Raw genomic sequence first — 23,454 nt, 5'->3', positions numbered from 1 at the left:
CTTCCAGCAGCAAGTTCAAATATCTGAGTTAATAATGTAAGGATTCAGACAAATTTAGCTGAAAGAGTCTTCATCAGCAACAGGCAGCATGTTGAAAGTTGTCACTATCTCATAGCACTATCTCTGTGAGAAGAATTATATGTTAGATTTGTGCACTTTTGTTGTTGTTGTTGTTGTTGATGATGATGAAATGTTTGTTTTACATTGAAAGCCTTCAGTTTTCTTTCAGACTCTTTTAAAAACATCATTATGCATATGTCCATTTTGTAAACTTTGGAACAAAACATTGTTCTGAAATAAAAGCATTGTCATTTAAAAACCTCTACAAATGTCACATTTTAAACATACTAGTTTCACAGAGGAGCAGACATGCATACTAGAAAAGCACCATCATGAGGGGTAATAAGTAAAAATTCTTTAGGAAATCTTAACTGACTATATACTACTGAAGATAACTTTTTAAGTCATTTATTGAGGATATGAGCTAGAAGGTGGGTTTTATCTGTAGTACTTGCTAAGTAAATATATAGACTTAAATCCTTGTCTTGAGTGCTGTAGGTTTTCTGTGTTTCAAGAGCATGAAAAGCAATAATCAGAGCCATTGGTCATATTCTACATTGAAATTAATAATACTGACTGTAGTAAAATATATACATATACATATACATACATACATACATACACACACACACACGCACACACACACACATATATATATATATTTGAGGAGAAGAAAAGTAAGGCAAAAAGGTACTGGAGCCTGTAAATGAATCTCTTACTACAGTACCATCTGTTCCTGTGTGTCACTTTTTAAATTCCAAAAATACATCTGCAGCTTGGAATTTCAGATGGTCAGACTGCTGACTTTTAGCTATAGACTTAAATTCTCTTTCTTTTCTTCAATAGAAGTAATAATTTAGCCTTTATGCAAGATAAATGCAGAACATAAAAATGCTAGTTGAGTTTAATGATCTGATTTTCTGCTCAGCTTTGATAAAACTGTTTTTCTCCTTCTACTTTGTTACTTCCTTTCTGATGCCTTTTTTTTTCTTTTTCCCCCCACCAAATACATGATTTCAGATGCTAAAATACATATTTTCTTATATGTTCAGGCAAACTCTTAATGTTACATCAATTTTCTTTCACAGATTTTGACCTTTCAAGAAAATATGTTGGCCCTTCTGAAGTTACGAGCAAAATTTGCTGTGATTTCAACAGAGAAGAGGTTACCCTCAGGGATATCATTGTGGTAAGGCCGTAATATTCCCAGTGAGCTCAGAGTGGGACCATATTGCCTGTAATTCCACACTGGTTTTGGTCTGACCTAGTAGTACTTGCTATTACTCTCTGGAATGTTATGTCTCTGATAGCAGTACTTAGGCACTAGCTGCACAGTGATATTTGGGTACAGTAGCACATGGGAAGGACAAAGTCTGGGCTGGTAATCTCCACTGACTGCCATAAGCCACAAACTAACATTGTTTAGGTTGCAACTTGGTAGCAGATATATGCTGTCCCTTTCCTTACTTCCAAAGATATATGTGATACCACTGCAGCCTTAAGTTGGAATGGGTAGAGACCTGCAAATCTGTTCAACTCTAGGGCACATGGACAATCCATCCTTACTTAGCTACAGCATCCATTATGAAGAGTCAAGGTGCTTGCACCTCTTAGAAACTTGAAAACCAAGACAGGTAGTTTGACTGTCTTGCCTATTCAAATTTATGCCATCCCATTTATATTAAGTAAGAAAGGGGATTTGCAGTCTTAGCAGTTTTACAGTATGTTTACTGTGGTAGCTTTGGCGGAAGTATAAGCCTGCATTTCTTATTCAGACAAAACTGCTATAAGTTCATTGAATGCAGTTAATCAATAGAAACTAATCATGCTGACACCAAATTCATGACGATTTCTTTATGTTTATACATTGTTTGGAAAAAAATAAAATGGGTCACACACTGGCACACAGAGAGTTATCAGCCCCAGACTCATGACTTCATTGCTTCTGCTTTCTCTGGTTAATGTGGCTTCCTTTGGCTCTCCAAAGGCCATATACTATTTTCTCTTTACTTAAAGTCTTGGTTCAGACATGGGAGTAGTCTATTGATCTTCAGCCATTTTAAAATTCCTTAAATATATTGCATTCCGTGATGTGTCTGCAGTGTGTAGTGATGCAGTCTGGAAGTTGCAGTGTTGGTATCTACATTCATTGAAGTTTATTGTAGACAAAATATTTCTACGTAAGCTATTTTATGAAGTGCACAACATAAAGCAGTGGACTCTAAACATGATTGTACATATGGCAAAAATACTTCTTTTTCATAAAAATCCATTCCTTCAGTGAGTACTGTCATTGTATCAAAACATATTTGAATCATAATAATATCTCTAGGGAAAAGACTCTTCAAAACTATATGTAACCAACAGTAAGTGCAAAATTCAGCCCCACAAGTTCAGCATCAAGATCCTGTGTGTCAGACTTAGTTTAAGCCTTCATAGTTGGGACAATTTTATAGTCCTTCTCAGATGACAATAAAATTCAAACCAGACTATAGAAACGTGCAAATGTTATTGTTAGTCTGTCTTTCAGCTTTGGTCTCATAAAACACATTTGAAACTGCAGATTTTCGGTAGGAAGGCTTTCAGACTGCCGGCCATTCAGGGCCACGGGAGATAGAATGGTGGTGGGAGGACCAGCCTTTTCAGAGGTGGGCACAGGCCATGTAAACAGATGTGGCTGCAGTGAATGGGCCAGCCTGAATAGCGACATTGTTCCTCGCCTCCAGCGCTCTGAGCAGGCAGCAGCACAAGTCACACTTGCAGATGAGAGCTTAAAGTCTGCCTGTTACCGCTGTTGGGGCGGGGGTGGGGGTGGAGGGAGGTGAACAACCAGCACCAAGCCTGGCTTCGTTTAAATTTTATTAAGTCAATCAAATATCACGGACATTACCCCTCAGAGCCATTTCTGAGGCATTCCTGAGCAATATTTATTATAATAGTGGTTTTTTTCGGGTTTTTTGTTTTTGTTTTTTTTTTTTTTTTTCTGTGTATAGCAGAGCTCATTTAAAGTAAGACACCATCAAAGCCACTTCAAGAGGAACTTTTGCTTTTTTAAATTGATGTTGTAGTTTATTTTGGAAACTAGCTCATTTTCCATTGTCTGTGACTCATGATGGGCCTATAAATAGCAGCTTTAATACATACATGGATACATAATGCTGCTCAATAGCTGTACATTAAGTGCATTCCAAGAAGGAAGACTGGAGAGATACTGTAAACAGATTTTGTATAATGATATACACCCTGCATTCAGTAACATCTTCTGGACTGATTGTAGGGAGACAATTCAAACGTGTTGACAGAAATTCAGCTTGAAACTTTCATGCCTCTGCTGAGTTATTATACACATGTTCATTGATTTATTTCATAGGAAACTGTTATTGTTGAAAACTTGTAAAGGTCACATATACCAGTATTTGGAAGCTTGCCCAGGTTCCTTTAAATAACCCCAGGGACACTGAGTTTTGTGATTTCTGAGGCCTTTCTGGGGAAGAGACAGCAGTAGAAATGCAGCTCTAGTTTGAGAGTTTAACTAGCATTTCAGTAACAGCTCAGTAAGAAATTTCTTCATAAATACATACCACTGCATTCTGGTGCACAGGAGTGGTGGTTTTTCCTTTCCCCTAGTAATGAAAAACGGTTGTGGGAAATATGTTTCAGATGCATGCAGCCTTCCATTTTGTTAAGTTTATGTGTAGAGATTATGCCCCTATTTTGTAGACTTTTGTGCTATCTGGAGCATGCCAAACATCTCCAAAACAGAAAAAGAAGCAAAATAGGAGGGAGAAGAGGAATGCATGATTTTTAAGTGCCAGTTTCCATTTGTCTCACATTCAAAAATTATGTGTAGTACTTCTGTAGCAGCTAAATGAGGACATATGTTAGGTCTATTAATACTAATTTTTCAACCTCAAAGTCCTTTGTCTGTCTCAACAGCAGCTACAGTATTCTAGGAAAGCAAAATAAACCCAGAAGACAGCATGCTTTAAATGCTTTTTCAGTGTTGCTCTGAAAGTTTGCTGCAAACGTGTAGACAAAGGCAGTGTAGAGGAGTGTGTTTGATTCCATTTATTTTTGGATTAGCACTTGGTTGTTTGTTTTTCAGTGTGCTCTTAAAGCCTGTTTGATTTTTTTTTCTTTTTCTTTTGGTAGTATGATTCTATCTCAAAAAGAGTGATAGGGAGTAAATAAAGTGGCCTGATTTAATTTCTTGTTCTGCCACGCACTGACTTTGTGTCTCAGGTCATTAATGGATATAATAGGATTTTGGCATGAAACTGGGGAGAGGGAGGGCAGGGGATGAGCCGCAGAGAGAACTGCTGCCTTTCTTAACTCGAAAGCAATGTCAGGCCTATCAGCCTTCTCTTTAGTCCTTCCTGACAGAGCTGCAGGCATTTTTCTATACATGAATGTGTCTCATGCATTCATGAGGCTTTTTGACGCCACAACCTCTTTTGTTAAGAGGTAGATCACTGCTCTACCCTTCTCCCAGCTGCCATATGGTGCCGTGGAAAGAGCCTTTCAAAGAGGGAGTGGGACTGAGGGACTGAGGCAGAGAGAAGAAAGAAATCGAACTGCAGCAGATGAAATTGATTTATTTTCAGAGCAAAGGGGGCAAGTGACTGCGACTGGTGGAGAGAGGGGATGCTTCAGAATAGAAAACCATCGCCCAAGCAGGCAACCAGGCTGTTCGGATGACAGCCACGCTGTGATTGTTCTCCACACAGAGCCCTTGAAAATAAACATGTGCATTTTTGTTATCTTAGTAATGCTATCTGAGAATGACTTACAGCCCTGATGCCTCAACGTCGGACCTCAGCAACTTCATTTCAGCTTGCAATTTTAACTTTTTTTTTTTTTTTTTTTTTTTTTGAGAATATAATCTCTCTGTAGTACCACATGTGCATAACTGTCAAACGTTAGTCTGACAACCTTGGAAGTTTCTGAAAGATATCTGTCCTCAGCATGACATTTAGAGAAGTAGTCCTTAAAGGAAAACACCACTTGATAATTTCTTCTGTTAAATGTGAGCAAATCCACTAAAATCAGTTGTGTTTGTTCAGACCTACAGGATATTACCTTGTTTTACCAGGTGACCTTTATTCTTCTCTAGAATATTAAGACCACATCAATTTTATTTTATTTTTACATATATATGTAGATTTTTTCCACTAATATTTTATTTTGCTTCAAAAGTAAGCCTGCTTTACATCTGCCTGCAGTTGGTTTTACTTCCAGAAAAAGGAAGGCAATGAATGCAAGTTGGAATTGTAATAATTTTCTTTTGGAGATTATTTGAATTTTGAGGCAAGTTGAACTTCAGTTTTGATGTCAGTGTGGATAAGAAAAATATGTGTAAGCACGAACTTTTCAACTGCATTCAGGAAAACTTCTGATTAAGCTGAATGAAATCGCTATTCTTATTCCAAGAAAACTTGCTGAATCTCTGTCATTATTTTCATACCTTTGTAGGTCAAAACTAAAATACTAAAATATGGAGAATACACAGAAAGGGTGTCATCAACAAAGGTGTAGAACTTATGGAATTTTTTGTTTTTAACTCATTTGCTGTCTGTGTTCCCTGACCTACTTAAGGAGACTCATGGGAGCTGTAGTTCACGGGATATGCAAGAGAGCTGGGGAGATCAAAGATCTGGACCATTTCCACAGGAAGAGAAGATAATAGAGAGAGAAACAATGAGAAGGTTATGGTATAAGTTTGCAAAATTGTGATTGGCATGGTAGCTAGGGAAGCATTATTCTCTGTTTCTCAGTGAAAGTACTGGAAGACGCCCAGTATCAATTTAAAATAGAAGTTTTGAAGTGAGTGAAGGAAAACTTTTTTTTCACACTATGCATAGTTAAATAGAAGCTCTCATTGCTGCAGGAAATTCTGAAGTCAAAACATATAAATGGATTTAAAACAACGGACTGAAGTATTCATTTGAAGATGCATAACGTAGATCTTACGCACAGTGCTCTGAATGCAGTCCCTAGATCGGGAAGTCCCAGAAATCGCACATTTTTGGGAGTTGAAACAATAAGCCAGAAGAAATAATTAACCTCTAATTTTATTTTATTTTTTTTCTTTTTGCCTCTTCTACTAACACTGTCAGAAGCACAAATGTGTACTAAATTAACGTTTTATCTGACCCATTGTAATTATTCTTTTGTTCATATAAGATATTAATCATTTCCATTAAGCTGGGCTCTGTCCTTACTCCATTTATCCTGTCAGATACCATTCATGTGTTTACTTCCATATTTCAGTTTTGATTTTTAACTAGAAAAAAGATGTTGATGCATTTGGGAGATTTACCAGACAGGATAGACCTGTCAAAAGGAAAAACTCAAATCTACATTTCCCAGGAAACACGATGGGAAGCCCAATTGGCTTTTGAAAGAGGTTGAATGGGCTCCAAGCAGAATATTACTCTTCTGAAAAATCAACTGCTTGGCTTGGATATAAGCCAAGATGATTTCTATTATAGACAGATTCATTTTGAATTAAAAACAAAACAAAACACATTTTTGTTACAGAATAAACTATTGCATAAAGACTGGATTTTTTTATTCCCCCAAATGTGCTGGTCAGTTTCTTGATTGTTGTAAATTTCTTTCTTTAAGACCTCAAAATAGCAACCAGGTTTACTAATCACCTAAATATGGTTTTAATCCCTGCTTCTGAGACAGTATTCTGTATGTTTGGTTTGTTTCAACTTGGAGGTAGATCTTCTCTTTCAAGGTTTGGCACTATATGGTAGAGCTGACAAATGAGGAAAGTAGGCAATGCCAAAATAAGAGGCATAGCTCTTGGAACAACTAGAAGCAGTGGAGTGCAAAGCCAATGACTGAAGAACCCAGGAGAGCTGTACTGCCCCTAGATGCATTCCTGTGCTCTCAGCTAACATTGCCACTCTGGGAGCTCCTGGGACTGTCCTGTGATTTCCATTCATCTCTTTCACACATATATGGCATGATGTAACAGCAGCGTGCTTCATTGTGTGAGGGACTGACAGAAAAAGAGAGTCACTGTTGTTTTTGGTGATTCGTGTTGGTAGGATCTCGCTGTGTTGTCAGTGCCCAGTGTAGTGGGCAGTCCCAGCTGTCTGGTCCCTCCCTCTGTTGGTGTGTGTGCTCAGCCTGAAGCACAGCAATAAAGAAAGGTTGCTTTTTAAATGCCCCAAACAGCACAGCAGATGTGTTGGGACAGACCACAGAGGTCCACTGGAACCCTGCAATACTTGGTGCAGTGAAACAGGATTGTCCTTTCACCCTATTCCCTGAACAGTGTAGATGGAGAAATGCCAGTCTAAATTCCTTTGGCTTAGATTCAGCAGTGCCTTTGAGTAAGAGTCAGTAAAGCTTGTTTTAAGTTAATGATTGTGCTACACGCAGTCCTCATGGAGAACATGTGCAAGGGATCATGTTCCCCTTTTATGCATATGTCAGCCCTTGAGAAAAGCAGAATGAGATGAATAAAACCACTTCATCAAGATTATTTCTGAGAATTTTCCAGTGAGTCATCCAAGTTTCATATCTTTAAGAATTTAAACGATTATATGGTTGTGTTTTGCTTTCTACAAATAAATATGTATGCAAATGAAGAAAAGGAAGGAAAATATAATTATTTTTTTTTTCTTAGTTGATGGTGGTCACAAAAGAGCTATTGTGTTGCTTGTTTGTTGTTGCATTTTTTTTGTCTTTGTTTTCCCTTCCTAGGAGTGATTCACATTGTCGAGACACTGAAAGTACTAATCCCCTTAAAAAATGCTGCTGCTTTTTGAAAAGAGAAAAACAGCATCTGGGCTAAATTCTGACCTTGCATTAAAAATCATTGTTAGTTACAAAGATGTTTATTCAGTATTCTTCTCCACTACCTATTATTACAGTAGGAAAAGAAAAGCAAGTTTACATAAAAGAGCAGATAAGTTATATGTTTTTCTTCTTTTTTTATTTGTATTGTCATTATGTGTTCTTTAGAGAGAAAGAAATACTGAACTTGGAGGACACCGGTGACCCATCTGTCTCAGGACTGTTTATTGGAAATGCCATAGGGAAGGGCATGAAAACCCACATACTTCCAGCAGATGAGTCCTCTCAGCTCCATGGTATACAGAACTGTGGTCCTAGCTCTTTTAATACTGGGCAGGTATGTACACCCTTCTAGTCTACTTGGTGACCTGTTGACCATCAGTTGGTTGTATACTCAAATCTACTGATCCCTTTAGAAAGGAAGATGAAAGAATACAAGTAAAATGCAAGAATATATTCTTATCATATCTTTAAAACAATGCCTTACAGTGCAAAGGAAATTATTAACTAAAGCATATCATATCAACAATTTTAAAATGTTTTATGGAATCACTGCTTTTGACCAAATAGCTCATAATTTATACATAAGGTCCAAACTGACTGCAGCATAGTTTTGATGCTCAGATTGACAGATTTACGATGTGTTTTAAAATATGCCAGCTATAACTATGAGTTTAATCCACTCAAGAATGCCAGGTGTGATCAAATATTCATAAAGGAACGTGCTTATGAATTTAACTAAAAAGAGTCAAAGTACTTAGCACCTTGCTGTATTAAATGTAAACGGCTTATGCAGTATCATACAGCCAAAAACCAGGACTGAAAAGTGAAGTGAAATGTTTTTAAAAAGGTCAAACAAATCATTTAGCAATCTAATTCTCATACAGAGTCAGACTCAGTATAGATCAGATGCAATGAAAACCAATGGTAATTACTTTTGACAGATTTCTTTGTTTCTGATAATTACTGTCTTGATGTTGTATTTGGGCTGCCTGGTAACATATTCTTAGCAGCAGAGTGGGAGCTAGCTAACCACTTCTCCAAAGGTGGGTTAAATATGTAGATTCAAAAAAAACCAACCCACAACATTTTAGCAGTTTCCAGTACGGCTTCCTTTTGTGAAACACTATTACAAACTTGTGGCAATGGTATTATAAGTGGGTAGATGGGCCACGTATTTCAAAAAGGGGGCTAAAGGACTTGTTGTGAGTACTGCAGCTTCGTAGAGTCCCTGAGGCCATGAGATCTGAACTAATACTTGTCACTGCATAGGGAGGTGGAATCCATCTTAATTTTCATTGAATGAGGAGCCTTGGAAAATCATTTGACAAGACATTAGGCTATAGTTGATCTACATTTCAGTTCATGATTCTGGGTAGCACAGATGTGCCAAAATGCATTGTTTTTCAGTTGCTGCTATTCATATATGATTTTGACAATGAAGACATTATTATATGAGATTCATTCAAGTATCATCATTAGGTGCCTCATTACTTTATGAAAATTATGTCCAATCAATAACTGTAATGTCAGTAAGATTTCATGGGGGATAGCTGTAGAAAGATCCGCATACTTAGTATTCAAGTGTACAATTTGTGGTAATTATTGTTATGATTTTTTCAAGGGAAATATCTGACAGCCCCACTGTACCTTGATGGTCCTGTATGCTCCAGTTATGTCCTTGCCATAGTTTGACTATTGGAATCATGCTTGTGTATTGCCTAGAATGAAAGTTTCTTTGGAGGAAAATGTCTTCAGTAACTATATTCACAGGAAATGGCTACTCTGAAGAGACTTGATGACTACTGATTTATCAGAGAAACCTTTGAAAGCTGTTAGAAATGATATTGAAAACTTATATTTAGAGAAACACATGTGAGAAAGTTGCAAGTTGGTTTTATGGAAGACGTGGCAGACTTTTTGGAGCACTTTCCATAGCACCTATTGCTACACGTTTTCATTTTAGCAGCATTAAATCAGTGAGACTGCAGCAAATAGCTCAGATACAGTATAACTAAACTGATGCATGAAAATCCTGGGAGAGCAATATGCCAGAATTTGACACTAGCTAATCATATGGTTATCGCAGAAACATCCATTTCATTTCATGCCCCAGATTTCCAATAGCAAGATGTAGCCAAATTACAGGTACAGCAAAAACTGTTTGAACTAGTGCTGCTAAGAAAGTACTCATGTATATGGAGTGCGTAGAGCTCTGCTTCCCAATTAAATCAAGTTGTTATTTTAAATATAATTAATCTGTGTTAGTAATGAAAATACACCAACAGAATGCAAGCTAAGTGCTTAACAAAATCTTACGGACTCTTCCAGCCCATATAGGAAACAAAACATCTGTATGTAAATATTACTCTTGATGAGTTAGGCTGTTTCCTGAATCCGGTAATGTAGTCTGTACCTAGTACTGACACAGAAGAAATCAGCGGAAATCACTGTGCTCAAAAGTAATGTAACACTTAGGCAATAAGGTTCTCTTAAAAACAAACCTTTAAGACACAGTGTAGAACTTGCACTGAGATAGGACAGTCCTGGGCAATCACTTAAATCAAGCATAGCTCATACCGTCTGATGAAAGCAGTAGGATATATGTCCTGCATCTTCTGCACACAGATTCCTATGTATCAAGGCCTTGACTGATGCTCTTTCTGGAGATTAGTCTTCAGCAATCTAAGTTCAAAAGCCTGATAGCTCCTTCAATCTCCCTTTTCATTTTGCTCTTGTATCTGTGTTATCTCACATCTACCTGCAATTGCAAAGGCGGTCTTTTTTCTTCTGCATATTCTTTTGAGGTTTAAATTGTTGGTGCAGGAAATGGGAACACAGAAGAGAGAAGTTTTGCTACATACAGACTTCCAAAATGAATTCAGTTTTACAGTTAGTTAAAAATTATCTGCATATGGAGGTGTCCAGTGCTTTTACCTGCACAGATCTTCAAGGAAACTGGTACTTGTTTTGTTCATAGCCTTACTTGTGCTGAAATATACGGGGTTAGGGTTGTGCAAGTTGGGAAGAAAAAAGAAAGCCTGGGTTACTTAGCCTTTTTTATGCCTTTCTAATGCCCAGTACTGTTATAGTCATTCTGCTCCCCGCATCACTTATCATTGATTTCTCATGTTAGAAGTGTGCTTTGCTCAGCAGCTGAAGGTTTATTCCTGAGTATTTTTAACCTTCTGCCAGATGGTTTCTGCTAAATTCTGGAAAACAGACAAACAAACAAAAACCTGCGTAGAGGTTTAACCTTAAATACGAGCCTTCTCAATTTATCCCCAAGCTAAGCATAGGTCAGTGGCATACATTTCTGCAGTCTTGACAAATCCAGTAGGTGATTCCTTAAACAAACACAAACCCAAGCAGAGGCAATATTTGCACAGATAGCTATCAAGTCAAAATAAGCTCTGTTTTCATTACAGAACACAGTGCAAGATGCACATCCAGCCTCCGAACAGAAACACATTTCTTCTGGTATTTCAGCCCTAGATCATATTGAAGGATGCCTGTGCCCACATAAAAAAAGTTGAAAAGCTATGTGTAATGAGAAGCAGGATATTCTCTCGTTCATCACTGTTAGGGAGCTGCATGCCTTCTAATGTTCAAGCTGGATCATATAGCTCTGTAGCTACACAATAAGTAAGTAAACATTGAATCGCCCCTCTTCCTGTCCCTGCTTCTTCCTCCCTGACCCTCAGAGGAACTGTGGAAATATTGTAAGAGAGGGAAAAAAGACAGCTTACATTTGCTAGAATTTAGCTTCTGGCAAGCGACATTATAAGGAATTCATTTCCTGGCACATAATTTACGTGTCCAGTCCTCCCACCCACTCTTTTTTTTTCTCCCACCCTACCCCCACATCCCTCCCCCAAGCTGCCTGCTCTGCAGTGTTCCCGCAGCTTCCTGCCTCATGTTTGCTTTCTATTTTCATATCCATGGGAAAGGAATCTGCTTCAGCAGGGGCTGCTGTCCTGCCTGCACCAGCCAGCCGGGTCTGCCACCTTTAGCTGAGGCCACAGGTATGTGGACTTCATTAAATGGTGGTGAAGCACTGAACAAATGACTGTCATTACATTTTGGCAGTATTAGCTGGAGAAATCTTCTCTTTGCTTTGAGGTTTTCCCTTTCTGCTGGCAATAAAAATAAAATAATTTTTGATTTTAAATATTTAATCTAAATCCTGTTTTAGAGCTTTATTTTGGGGAAAAGTCAGTTGTGTCCCTCTTGCTCATTAAGGGGCTCTCTGTTGTGTATCTTTGATTCTGCTTTGGGCAGCTCTGCTACTTTGATCCTCTTAGAAATAGGCTCATTACAACATCCACCTCGCAGACTAACACTTCAAAGAGCTTTGCGAAGGACAAAGGGAGGAATTTAGAAACAGAGCCAAGTGGCTCTCAAATATCTTGACTAAATTACCTTTGTACTAAGAGTAGCTGGCCCAGTTGCAGTTCCGAAAGGAGGAAACAAAGTAATGCTCTATGCTTCTTTAATGCATTTCATATCAAATTAATAAACTCACTCAAAATCTTATAGAACTCGGTGCTATAACTGCTGCTAAGCTAAGCAGACACCACTGTTGTCAAACTTCACAGTCACTTGGACTAAGGTGAATCAACGTCACTACCTGATCCACCTTGCCAATGTGATAGAACCAATCTTATTCAGCTAGTGAGACTAAATGAGAACATGGGCGGTTCTCAAAATTCTTACCTCCTGAAATACCAGTAATGGCATACATTATGAGGTGTTCAAATCTACCATGTCTGTAATGATGTGTATTGTATTGGTCAAATCTAATTTCATTACTTCAGATATGTTTGATTTAGGTCTTCAGTTTGGAATATAATGCTATGTACTAATAGTATTATGTGCTTTCAACACCAATGACAGTATGCTGTCAATGCTGTGCAAATAGAAACTACTTAAGTGGCTTTGTCCCACATAAAATGCAGTGCCAAATGCAGAGATCAGCTGATACCACGAGTGTCTTAAGCATACTGCATATCTTTAGTGGGCAATGCTGCCTAGACCTTGTGTGTGACTGTGAACTTAGACCCTCAGCTATAATCCCTACCATGGGAAAGGCTTTTTCTTTTGAAATAATTGATGACCATAGCTTAAGTAGTACTTACTCTACATATCAAAGGTAGATGACATTAGTTACTCTAATCACAGGAACCGAGTACTACAATGCAAGTTGTACCTACTACTGTGTAAGTATACTAGGCACCTCATAATGCACTATACTAGGGTTCAGATTACTGTCATTCATCGATCCTTAACCATGCTTGTGATCTCAGCTATGACTCTGCAGGAACTGTCATAGTCTCTTGCCCACACATACTTCTACTACATCTTCCTAGCCATCCTTAAAATGTTCCTACGTGTCTCTTCAAGCCATTCCTTTATTTCAGTGAATTTAATTAATTATTATGATTTTTCTGGGCAATGAGGAGATAGATAGTAACATCTTTTTGCTTGTATACCTTTATTTCATGATAATAATAATAGATTATATACACTTGGTCTGCCACATGCATTTCTTTGTCAAGTATGAATCACATTAACATTAGACTTGTTACTAATCTGTCACAGCCTTCCTGTCAGAAAGATGCTTGTTCTTTAAAATTCAGCAACAAGTCTGAGGAACCTGCCTAGCATAGCCAGAACCTGTGCTAGCAAATAGGAGTGCAAGGTGCAGACACTTGTGGTATAATCTTGTTATGTCTGTGTCTAGATGCAGTTTAGGTTCCTGTATGTTGTATGAATGAGAAAATCTTGATCTATCAGTCATGCTTTGGACATCAGTTACTGCTGTGTCTTCAAAGATAAGGCATCTACACACAGACAAGGCTTCTTCAAAGAGCTTGAATGTCTACAACATGCTGCTTGGACTCTGGAATCAAGTCCTTCCTTCAAGAGAATTTTTTGCAGGTAGAGTAACAGTTTCCTGTTTCTATTGCACCTGTTCTCTGAAGGAATTCCCCTGAGCAAAGTCCAGATTATAATGCATCTTCCTAAAATGGTCCCACTTTTTATTCTGTCACTGGCTTTAGTGGTTATAGGCACTGACAGCAAGACTCAGCAGCAATTTTTTCTCCACTTGTACATCACTGACAGAGCCAAATGACTCAAGCAGTGACAAATGGTGCCCTTTCATAACTGTAGTTATTCCTCACTACATCATTCCTGTTTCTGTTGGCATGTGCATGCTGTCAGATATAGCTTCAATATAGCAGGGCACTAACACAGTGGTTGTTATGACCTTTTATGCAGAAAGGTGATACTTTCTCTGACTGTACTAAGCAAAGATGATAGAAAGCTTAAGATATTCTTCTAGTCTTGAACTGACCCTTGTTATTTCTGTCTCTAGACCTATGGTTTATCTTTTCACAGGAAGTTCAGAAGTGTTTGAACAGTATCTGAATGCTTGCTGAGAGCTTACCTAAAGGAAAGAAACTGGCAACTGAACTCCTGGAAAAAGCTGTCTTAGAGTCTTTGGAGGTTTATTGTCCTGATGGACTATATATTGTCTTGAGCACTATAACTTAGAACTTAGTTGTCTCTAAATTTCTCATCATTTTTAACACAGCTGACCTTTAGACAAGGAAATACATTCACATCTCACCTCTTCATAGTTATTTCCCTGGAAGGTGACCCTAATCCATATTTTAGGTTCTTATTTATATCCATTGCAGGCATTGCTTTGTGGTGAAACACTGAGTTCTGCAAGGCCCACCTATTAGTGTGCCAAAAGGAACACCCATACCCAATACATGAGGAAAACCAACTTTTGCTAATTGCTTTGGTCTGCTTATGATATTCTAAAGCTGTCTGCCATGCCCAGGAAAAATGATTTGTTCTTGGAAATATTAGAACTCTTTCCAAGATATTTCACTCTCCTTTTCAGAAACCAGCAGGACAAATCATATTGTGTTGGATAATATACTTACTAGAAAGATTTTAGTGCTTGTATAATTTGTTTCTGTCCTATTTTGAGCAACATAGCAGCATCTGTAATACATTCTCCTTCTTCAGTCCCTCTTGTAAAGATGGGGTAGATTCTTCAGAGGTAGCTGGTTTAATTGGGAATAGTACCGACTTACTGGCACTATGAATGCATATAATTCATTATTCAGTGTCCTGGAAAGTCATTCTTGTACACTTACTCATATTTTTCTGGTTTTAAACCATCTCATCACTTCTATATAAGGCAAAATCAGGTCTTGACACACTTCTCAAAATTGTGACATATCTTTGGGAGACTGTTTTCTAACTGCAAGTTTCTGTTCTTACTAAGTTTCCCTAGAAATTTTAGGTTTATCGTCTTCTGTTTTTTTGTTTTTTTGTTTGGTTTTTTTGTTTGTTTGTTTGTTTTTGTTTGTTTGTTTTTTCCAGAAACTCAAGGGAATCCATAGCCATAGGAATATATTAATGAATTGGGACTGCTTTCTCATGGGAATTTACTTTATCAATTTGGTTAGTTTCTGAAGAAAATAAACCACCACCAACAGAAAACGAACACACTTGTTTTTAGGTTGGAAGCTAAAAATCAGACACAACTATATAGGAGAAATGATGGAAAGGGCTGACAAAATGGGACATGATAGAAGGGAACAGCTAGGCTTTCTTTCTGTCTTTAGTGAAATGTTAGTCCCTATTTTACCCCAATACTACAACTCTTGTTTTCACAAGGAACTACATTTCTGTGTTCCTTGATGGCAGAAATAAAACCCAGTGATCTGAGATGTTTTTCTGAAAAAAAGACAAAAAGTAGAAATTTTCTTTGACGAAGTGTCCTTCTAAAGACCTATAGATAACTGGATATTGTAAACAACCTAATATTTCTTGCATTGTGTGCTGGCTAGTTTCTAAAATATCGAGGGAGTTGATATAACACTACAGTGTCTAGGCACTTGTGTTTATTCTCAGCTTTTGGAGAAGAAGCAGATAGATTTGTCTCTAGTCCATAGCTTTTATAGGTTTCCATAGTAGTAATATGTTTTTGTTTGGATTAATTGCACACATTTAATAGAAAAACATATCTATTTTGAATGCAATTTATATTTAAAAATTATACTTTAATACTTACTGGTTTATGATAAAGTTAAATGTTGAAGTATAGAGAAACATAAGAATAGGTTTCAAAATTGTAGCTGCAACATGGGTTTGTCAAGATTATAAACAAAGAGTAAATGCAGTGTGCTTTGCTGGCTCTTCTGTCATTGTGGAAATACAGAGAAGCATCTTGTGGCTGATGTAACTCCCACATATAAGTAAAGAATTCTCTAGTAATTATTTTCTGTCAGTGGATTGATAATGATTTGATCTTCATGCAGCCTGGGTATGTTGTTACCTTCCCGGGCAGTAAGTTGTTAGCCTTCTGAGGTGTGTCAAATGGAGCAGCTGACACCACCTAGGGTTATTGTGGTATTTGCATGGTCACTAAGGAATGGATGAGATAGTCAGACTTGATGAGATGGTGCCCATTGAGGCTGGTCCTGCTGCCGCCCAGGAGACCTCTGGGTTCCTCTAGCTACTACGGGGCCAACAGAGCAGTCACTGTGCCAGGCGCTAGACAAAAAGTCAGACAGCTGCTTTCTGTAAGATGAAAAATGAGATGGAAGAGTTCAGTGATTAAGGCAGTGGTCAAAGAGATTAATGTGACCAAACAGAGACACTAAACTGACCAGACATAATTCACGAACTAGTATTACTGAAGATAACACGACAAAATGCTCAGGCCTAGTGAGATCTATTTTTGATGTACTGGCGTCTGAACAAGAAAACTGGAATTAATAGTCATATAATTTGTTTCCCACTCCCACTCCTCTTAAATTATTGAGCAGAGCTCATGGGAGAGCTCAGAGGCTCAATGCCAAGGCCAGTGAAAACTGATCCATTTCAGCTTGCATATGACTGAGGAGATGGATTTTAGAGAAAGTGTGGCAAAAGCCTTGCATTTCCTCTGATGAATATTCTACAATTGATCTCTCAAAGATGGCAGATGGGAAATAGAGCAAAACTTTTATAATGCAGTGGGACAGAGAGGGACACTTCCAAACCTAGCAAATAAAAAGAGAAAACTATAGCAAAAAGTGCACCTTTGTAAAACAATGGACCATGAGCTTAGCTGTAATGATCAAGCTTTCCCTTTCTTTCCTTCAATCAGCAGAAATGTTGTCAGCCATACAGCAAACAGATCTCACTAATTGCAAACAAATTTGCATGTGATAAACACATTGACCATGGAAGCAGTGGTAGGAATAGACAGAAGATTTTGTATTAATGTAATAATAATGTGAGGTAAATATTTTATGCCATGTGTAAGATATTGCTATATTCCTTCTTTTGTTGTTTTTTTGCTTGTTTTGGCTGTTAATGTTTTAAAATTATGTGGGAGCTAACTATTAGCATTAAAAGTTGTGATTTAGAGTCAGCTAGGAACAGTGTGTGCATATATTCTTTTTCTTGCCAGCTTCAGTCTCAAAACTGTAGTTTTTATTTCTGAAGGCTGGATACAACCTAACATGCTTTTCCTCCACAACTTCTGGACTGAAACTGTTGCTGAGGAAACAGATGCATCTTTTCCTATCTGCATAAATCTGATTCAAACAATCATACTGGGTTTTACATCAGCTTGGCTAAATTGGCTCACAATTTAAATCAGTACAAGACACAGGAAATGCTTCTAGGTTTTAGAAATACAGGTTTCACACAATGCCTGCCCAGGGCTGTGGAGCAGCTGTCTAAGCATGGAAAGGCCATTCTACTTCTAACTGACCATTGTGAATTAAATTCAAGTAAAAACAACTTTAAATACTGTCCATAATTTGCGCAATATTTTTCTGAAGTGGTACCAGATTTTTACTATATTGTTTATGCCTGCCTGTTCAATTTTTTTTTTTTTTTTTTTTTTTTTTTTTTACTCTTACAAAGAAAATCTGTTTTTGTAATGGCAACACCTGGCCGGAATTACTTTCCTTTGGAGAAAATGGTGCTGTTTTTCTCTCATTGGCAGGTAAACACTGTTCACTTGTTGAACTTTAATATCTTCCAAGCAAGGTGACAGATATTTAAATGATATGAGCTTGTGATAAGCTGCCATTGGCTGGTGATACCTAAAGTGGTTTCTAAGAGTCAGTTGTGTATTAGTTTGCAGCCAAGTGACTTCTCTATGTGTATATATGTCTATATGATATTTTGTTCTGTCAGACCCGTCGCCTGTTGTGTAGCTGTGTTTGTGAGATGGTGAAGCAATGCTCTCTCTTTATCACCAGTTCATTGAGCACAAGCTCAGCCCTGCACTAACATGGCTGCGCAGCCCCCCCAGCAGCTCACAGACAAACTGAACTCAGGCTTTTTTAGAGCTAAGCCAGACAGCACTTGCATGTGCCTGCAAAACCCCACATAGGATTTAACCTTCATTATGTCAAGGGGGCCTTTGAATATTCATTTCCTTTCAGAAATAATGGTTCTGAAAGTTCCCAGCACTGGCTATGTGGTAGCACTTTGCTCTCGCTCCTCTCACCTATGAGGATGAAGGTCAGAATCAAGTGGATGAGTTGATTGTAGCACAATGTAATGTCTGCTGGCCCATTTTTACCCTTAGAAGAAGCTAGAACCCTCCATTCACATTTTATATTCATTTATGCCTATTTGCTAAGTAATTCTTTTCTTCTTCATCTTTCTATACCCTGACACCTTAATCTTGCTGACATCTTGCAATAGTTAATGAGAAGCAGCTCCCTGTCTTTTCACTGCTTGCTTTCTTTCTCCTAATACCAAGGCATAGGATGATAGTTTACTTTGCAAGACTTGAAACTGTTGTGTTGTACTTCTCTTTTGAAGAATACATATATATTAACAGAGCTCAAGCCAAGAGCTATAATGACAGCCTTATAAAACATGATTACTAGCTGAGACACAAGTACAGACACTGTCTTGAATATATCACCCAGGTATTATTTTCAGCTCCAGACCTGAAAGCAATTTCCATATTTTATAGACAAAAACATGACACCTCGCTCTAGTGGAAGCACAACGGATCTAATATATTTGAAAACACAGTACTTCTAAATAACACTGTTTCAGGGGTATCTATAAACTCTCTGTTATGAGGGTAATTCATTAATTTCAGCTTCTTTAATGTCTGTCATGCAGTTAAGACATACAAATCCTTCTAACAAGCAAGATCTCTTGCTTTTGGGAGACAAGGTGTTCTGAGAAAACAGACAACTCTGTTAACACTCAAGACCAAAACTCAAGCCCAAATGTAATTAACACACACACACACAAACAAACAAACAAACCCAACAACATAAACAGGGAGGGAAGTGAATTTGTTCATGATGTGTTTTTCAAAAATATGGAAAAGGAAATCTGGTTGGACAAATAAACCACATGCAAATGTTTATGCTGTTATTGTGAAAGAACAAATAATCGAGTGAGCAGATTGCACTCATGGCAATCTCAGCAGTGGCAGCTATGTGGATTTTTTTCGTTCAGTTTCTCTCCTTTTGCTGGAATCACAACAGGAATATTAGGGGAACTACTGAGCCAGCCACTGCTGAGCTGAAAAGACACTAACTATATACCAGATGCACCTCGTGTTTTCATGCCAGGTTAACTGTTCTGTGCCTCAAGTAAAGAACATTTTATTAAAAATAAAAAATAAAAAAGTTCTAGAAGAGAAGACTGCTGTCTCATGCTATTATGCTGGATACAAGAAACATCACCTGCTTATTCCAGACAGAATCTTGTCCAATACTGTCTGCTCTTCTAGGGTGAATATTTGCATTGTGAAGTCAACAATCACTCTGTGTATATTGACTTTTAAGTCCCGTTGTAGCTTTGACAGAAGTGTGCCAAGCCTACATCTTTGTAATACCAACAGCTACAGCAAACAGTAAGTCTGTCTGTACTCTGGGTCTGTAAAAGCAAGACAGCTCCTTGACTTCCTCCAGAGCTCACAGCTGGCCAAAAGAAGGGTAGACCAGTCAAAGATACCTTTCATGGCTGCTCTCAGTTTTGGTCGCAAAGTATAATGTAAATTCATTCATATTCATAAATTGATAGGCAGTGTTCTACCTGTGCTGACTGCTATAGAAAACTTTCCTGAATCTAATATATTTAAGTCGCTGTCTCCTCTCTCTTACGGTATAAACTTGTCTTCACAATGCTGTTCTCACTAGTTTTGTTCACAAAGTTTTTGGCTGTATTGAAATATACACCTTGTGCATTGTGATTTTTATAGCATTATTAGAAAAATAAGTTCTCTGACTAAAAGTTTATAGCTGCTTCTAAAATTAACATTAATTCCACTAATTAAAACTGTTCTGTGCAGTGCTTCATTTATCTTGAATTCACGAAGAAGAGGTCATCTTGAAGGCATGGATCTCCAGCATGGGTCTAGTAATGCAGGTGCAAAATGAGTGAAGACTAAAAGATAAACACTGAAAAGAAGAAAACTTAACAGCAGCCAGCATGAAGTTCATGACACTGACTGGTGGACTGAGCCAGGGCTTTTGCTATGTTGTTGTGTTTACATTTGTTCTTGTTCATGCTGTAGTGTATTTCAAGTATATGTGTCTTTTTATTCACCATTGCATTTCTCTCACTTTTCCTGAGGAACTGAACAGTTCCTGAATTTATCTGCACAAATTTTAAACTTACCTCAGAACTGTGTATCACATGACTGTCACAAGTCCATGCAAAAGCCCATTGCTTGTGAAATTCATAGCATGTTTTCTCCTCCAGATTCAGACATCTTTCATGGGTCCATAATGTATGTGCAATAGAAGTCAATGGTGAGGATGAAGCATTGGCTGAATTGCTAACAGGTCATGGCTAGAACATACCCATTGAATACTTCATTCCTCTACCAAGATAATGTCCTAGTCTTGGCCTTGAATACAATTTGTGAGCTTCAAATTTGAGATGTTGTACCATAGATTAGAAATAATTCAAAGGCTCCTTAAAATTCCCTTATGCTTTTACCCACAGGCTAACTCGATTCTTCTTCCCTCTGGCCAGAACACATGCCACTGAAGGAACGATTTATTTCCCTAAGCAATGCTGCTTTCAGCAATTTCAGATAGCTTTAAATTATGTGTAAGTATCTCACTTCTTATCAATATTTCACCTTTAGTGTTACTGAGTGCATAGGTCTGCACTATCCATTTAGGATTTTTTTTTTCAATATCAGTTCTAAATTATTAACCCTGTTTGGGCATGTAGAGTTGCTCACACTACTAGGGATTAAACTACCACCAAAAATCTTGTGTTCTTTTCTCCTTGATCCTGTCTTTTAATTTACTTGAGTTTATAAGCTTTGCAAACCTCTGATACTTTTAATTGCCTGTCTGTGTTAGCATTATCATAAAACCTTTTAACATTTCACCTTTGCATTCTTCAGGATGTGACCTTTAGCTTTTTCTGGAAGCACAAAGACAAGAATTAATTCTCTGTCTACAACAATATTAAATTTGTCTGTCATCAGCATCTTAGTTTTGTTCCATAATGGTCCTCATTAATTTCTCTTTTGATAGCTTCTGATCTGTGTACCAAATAATTGCAGAGTGTATGTGAGAAGACCTGGGTATATCTCTACATATGCATTGAGATGGAACAAAAAAAGGTACATTTACTAACCTGTGGCACATGTGTAATCTTGTGCACTCATGCAGTTACTAGAAAGAAATAGTGGCAATACTGAAATAAATCTGAACATAACTCAATGTTTTAATACCTCCCTTATTCTTTGCAATAACGTTATTTGGGCCAGGCTTTAGAGTTCAATAATATTTAAAATTTAACAATGGAGACATTATAAGTGTCTTTCTTAATATACCAGTTTGTGAAATGATTATTCTTTTAAAACTCACTTCTTTATTACTAAATTCATCTTATAGCTCCCCTTACATATTATAAAAAACTCTAACATTTTTTTCCCAAGGTTTTCTTGCTCCATTCTTGGATCTTTTATATATCAGCTTCTTCAGAAAGAGACCAGTAGACCAGCTGTCTACACTAATGAAACACCCCCCTTTAAAAGGATTGTCTACGAAAATATGCTGCATAAAAGAGAAGTTCCACAGAGCTTGTCCTTTGTGCCTCTTACCCCTTTCTTCCTGTCTCCAGAATAATCATTGAATCCTGCTTTTATATTTTCCTGAAATAAAAGACTTGAGTTGCTGTAATATGGTAAAGTGTCGACTGTAATAACACATCTGCATGGGATACGACAGGCTTGCTTTCTCTTCAGAAGAATATACTCTTTTATTCATAACACAAGTTATTTTCAGATAGAGATGCTAAGGAGAATGGAACTTTCTTCTGATTGACCTCTCTTTGTTAAAAAAAGGTAAATTCCAGGACTAGACTTACGATCCTTACTTTCATCATGATCTCACCAACAGCTGAATTTGTTCCCCTTTTGTGTTTAACAATTTTTTTATTTCTTAGGCATTATTCCTACAGCCTGGGCTGATTCATACTTTCTTTTCCTGTAATACAAAGATTTTCTTACACCAGTTCTTTAAGAATTTTCAGTTGAGAATTTTCCAGTTACTTCTATTTGAGGAACGGTTCTGAGTGCATCCTTTTTGGATGTAGGCATTTCTACTTTCAGCTCCTTGTTTGCATTAGCCAACCTGACTGTTCCTGCGCTTACAGAGCTTGACCCCACACGATAGTCCACTGAATGAAGGGCATGGTATGTTTTGGTGTACCACTGCATTCTAACATTTGCTTTCTGTCCTCCACTCATCCGGTTATTCAAAAATTAATCTGATTGTTTTATAGTGTGCAAACTCTTCAGTGTGCTTTATTTGGAGGTCCAATTCATGCCTTCATTATGAATGAAGCTGCCAGGCATAAATATATTTTTAAGCATTTTATTTTTAAATATTCAGCTAGACTGGTATTTCTTGATGAGATTCAACTATGTTGAAGGTACCTAACTCATTGATTTCAGGGTATTTTCAAAGTTTCCTATAGGGATCATTCAGATTGTTGGATATTTAGACATCTTTCAAAAATCTTACCTTTAAGAGCTAAAATGTCCTGGTTTGCTAAGAGAGTTCTGAAATATCACCCAGTTCTCTTTGGTGTAGTTAGAAGCCACTGCACGATATATTTATTTAATTTACCTCTGCTAAGGAGCCTAATTAATACCCAACTTTTCTGAAACGTTTAAAAATACATCCCACGGATCTTATACAACTTAATCTCAGGTTTAACCAAAAATCTGCATTAGCAGTTTATAAATGCATCCTCCTGTGATCCGTGCCTCTGTGTGGTAGATGATGATTGTAGTATTTGAAGATTACAAAAACAAACCTAATGCTCACTGTTATACTGATCATAGCAAGAATACATGTCCTGATTGAATATTATCAGGAGATCACCAGAGCAGTAAGTGACAGCAGCAGTGAAATGATGAAAATAAAAAGAAGAAAATTATAGATAAAAGTAAACTGCTATAAACCAAAGCAGATGAATGAGCAATAGTCACAGTTTTACTCTCCTTTCCCTCTCAGAGTGGTTAATTGTTTTTCAACTTCAGCACAT

General features: G+C 37.5%; 2 long non-coding RNA genes across 3 annotated transcripts in view; both read left to right on the top strand.

Moving 5' to 3' along the window:
• Window positions 1-23,454, top strand: part of LOC107313110 (uncharacterized) — a 75,282-nt gene that overhangs the window by 46,558 nt on the left and 5,270 nt on the right. Inside the window, exons 3-6 of the long non-coding RNA XR_004306965.2 lie at window positions 1,149-1,249; window positions 8,044-8,212; window positions 20,887-20,994; window positions 21,432-21,520. This is a non-coding gene — a long non-coding RNA (uncharacterized LOC107313110). The remainder of the gene's footprint in view (window positions 1-1,148; window positions 1,250-8,043; window positions 8,213-20,886; window positions 20,995-21,431; window positions 21,521-23,454) is intronic.
• On the top strand, window positions 10,523-20,880 carry LOC116653346 (uncharacterized). Of its 2 annotated transcripts, none has more exons than XR_014945272.1 (3): window positions 10,523-11,900; window positions 17,821-17,902; window positions 20,228-20,880. It is a non-coding gene; the product is annotated as an uncharacterized LOC116653346 (long non-coding RNA). The 2 variants fall into 2 exon arrangements; XR_004306966.2 differs by lacking the exons at window positions 17,821-17,902; window positions 20,228-20,880 and adding exons at window positions 13,619-13,815; window positions 14,278-17,796 and having other exon boundaries at window positions 10,536-11,900.

Source organism: Coturnix japonica, chromosome 4, assembly GCF_054131305.1.
Source record: "Coturnix japonica strain WE chromosome 4, WE-NBRP24, whole genome shotgun sequence".
NCBI lineage: Eukaryota > Metazoa > Chordata > Aves > Galliformes > Phasianidae > Coturnix > Coturnix japonica.
Note: the sequence above shows the minus strand (reverse complement) of the source record. Positions and strands in the feature narration are given on the sequence as shown.